The sequence below is a fragment of the Monomorium pharaonis genome, unplaced genomic scaffold, assembly GCF_013373865.1.
Source record: "Monomorium pharaonis isolate MP-MQ-018 unplaced genomic scaffold, ASM1337386v2 scaffold_413, whole genome shotgun sequence".
Lineage (NCBI taxonomy): Eukaryota > Metazoa > Arthropoda > Insecta > Hymenoptera > Formicidae > Monomorium > Monomorium pharaonis.
Window position 1 is genome coordinate 112501 of NW_023415707.1, and position 2500 is coordinate 115000.

Consider the following 2500-nt stretch of genomic DNA (forward strand, 5'->3'; position numbering starts at 1 on the left):
CGAAAGGCCCGGGTAACCCGCTGAACCTCCTTCGTGCTAGGGATTGGGGCTTGCAATTGTTCCCCATGAACGAGGAATTCCCAGTAAGCGCGAGTCATAAGCTCGCGTTGATTACGTCCCTGCCCTTTGTACACACCGCCCGTCGCTACTACCGATTGAATGATTTAGTGAGGTCTTCGGACTGGTGCGCGGCAATGCGTCGGCATTGCCGATGTTGCCGGGAAGATGACCAAACTTGATCATTTAGAGGAAGTAAAAGTCGTAACAAGGTTTCCGTAGGTGAACCTGCGGAAGGATCATTAACGTTATTAACGGAGGTCCCCCTTGCTCACCGCTTCTTGCCCCTTAGGGGTAAGCGCGGCGCGGGCCGGGTCGGCGACTGGAGTAAAGAATGGGAGAGAGACAAATTGGAGAAATGGAATTGACGGTAGTACGAGAGGAGCGTCGTTGGCGCGCGCGCGCGCTTGCGCGCGCGCGCGCGCCCTCCGGGCGGCGCTACCACTCGCGGCTCGGCTGTGCCGCCGAGACTCTCTCGCCTCTGCGCCGCGCAAGTCGCGCGAACGCGGGACGGTCGATCGAGAGATCGGCGCACACGCCGCCGAATAACATTTGTTGCGATACGACGCGGGGATACCACGACGCGCGCAACACCGAGGTGAGGTGTGCGCGCGTGCCGTTGTCGCGTCGGAGCGCGAACGCTTTGGGGCCAATTCTCTTTCTCCCCCTCGGGACGTGTCGTCCCGTTGTCGCGTAGAAGAGAGAGAGGAGGCGACCATTGTGCCTTCGCGTACGCACGAGGCGAGCGATACAGGAGCGAGGCCGCGCCGTCGCGCGCGCGCCTACCGGTGGTAACCTGAGAGCGCGCAGGAGACGTGCCCGCCGCCGCGCGCGCTACGCGCGCAGAGCGGTGTGCCGTTTTGGCGCGCTAGAGGGGCGAGCGCGTCGCGCTCCCGCCCGATGGTTTTTCAAAGACTTTCGCCCCGGCTCTCGGCGTCGTCTCACCCTCCCTCGGCTCTCGGAAGAGAGCTCGAGAGTGAGAGAGTTGGGAAGGGAAGACGCTCGAGAAGACGCTCCGTTCGCTCTCGACGGCAAATTCGTCGCGTGTAATCCCCGCCCGTTGTGCCGTAGCCCCCGTAAACGGGGCGGCGGTCCGCGCGTGCTCGGACGCGCGGCCAGGCTGATCGAAGGGCCACCCTCCTCTTCCTCGATCCCGAACCGGTTAGGTCTCGGGTAGAGGGAGAGATGAAGATGCATACGGAAAGTATTTGAAAGCTCTGCGTTCGCAAGAACGCGGATAAGAGAACGATTACCCTGAACGGTGGATCACTTGGCTCGTGGGTCGATGAAGAACGCAGCTAATTGCGCGTCAACTTGTGAACTGCAGGACACATGAACATCGACATTTCGAACGCACATTGCGGTCCACGGATACAATTCCCGGACCACGCCTGGCTGAGGGTCGTTTTAGCACCAACAAACTGCTTGCGCACTTTACTGAGCGTACGAGCGATCGCTGGACGTTCGCCCGCAGGAGGCTGCGCGCACGACGCAAGAACGCGCGGTAGGCAAGAGCCGAAGAGGCGACGAGGAACGGATCGAGAGCGAACGCCTCTCCTCCTCTCTCGCTCTCTCTCGGTCTTCCGCCGCGTGGCGTCCGCGCTCGCGCGCCCCGGGCGTCGTCTGAAATGAAATGGGAGAACGTGACGGAAGCACTTCGCGTGCCCGACACGCGAGACACGCCAAACACGCACACACGCACACGCGTGTGGGAAGAGACGCGCGTTTACTCTCGCGCGTGCGCCCACCCCGCGGGAGGGTGTCCGCCTCGCGCCGCCGTCCGGAGACACAAGGGGGGGAATCTATCCCCAATATCGGTCTCTCGGAGCTGGTGCGCGCTCGACGACGGACTCCTCTCGGAACACAGACGGGGTGTTAAGCGCATCGTTACGCTGGAAGAGTAGTCGCGGCGCGCGTTCTCTTCGTCGAGGTGACGCGGAGCAGCGGCAGCAGCGGCGAGACGCTCGCTCGCTCGCTCGCTCTCTCGACACCGGTGTTGGATCGCGGCGGAGCACGGGCCGATCGCGTGTCCGAGTCCACGAAGTACGTGTATATAACATGTGGGGACCGGCACGCTCGGTCGTTGTTTACCCGTCTGCCGTCGCATCCGTGTCGGATTAACGTTTGCGGATTCTCTCTGATACCACGTCTGTATGACGCGCACGCGAGGAGGATCATGGGACGCGGGAGGAGGCGGCGGCCGTGTCCGTGCGCGTCTCTCTCTCCACGCACACGCGCGCACGCGGTGTGTCGGAGATCGAGAGACGCGTGGCGTGGCACCCCCCCTCTCTATCTCTCTCTGCGTTTCCCGTGACGTCTCGTCGTCGTCGTCGTCGACAGACAGAGCGCGATAGACGACCTCAGAGCAGGCGAGATCACCCGCTGAATTTAAGCATATTACTAAGCGGAGGAAAAGAAACTAACCAGGATTTCCTTAGTAGCG

General features: G+C 62.1%; 3 non-coding genes across 3 annotated transcripts in view; all 3 read left to right on the plus strand.

The window, feature by feature from the left end:
• Positions 1-302, plus strand: part of LOC118648390 — a 1921-nt gene extending 1619 nt beyond the window's left edge. Inside the window, exon 1 of the ribosomal RNA XR_004965273.1 lies at positions 1-302. This exon is cut by the window's left edge and continues 1619 nt beyond it. This is a non-coding gene — a ribosomal RNA (small subunit ribosomal RNA).
• Positions 303-1307: 1005 nt separating this feature from the next.
• LOC118648384 lies at positions 1308-1462 on the plus strand. Its single transcript, XR_004965268.1, has one exon. It is a non-coding gene; the product is annotated as a 5.8S ribosomal RNA (ribosomal RNA).
• A 950-nt stretch (positions 1463-2412) lies between these two features.
• Positions 2413-2500, plus strand: part of LOC118648397 — a 4219-nt gene continuing 4131 nt past the window's right edge. The window contains exon 1 of the ribosomal RNA XR_004965280.1: positions 2413-2500. This exon is cut by the window's right edge and continues 4131 nt beyond it. This is a non-coding gene — a ribosomal RNA (large subunit ribosomal RNA).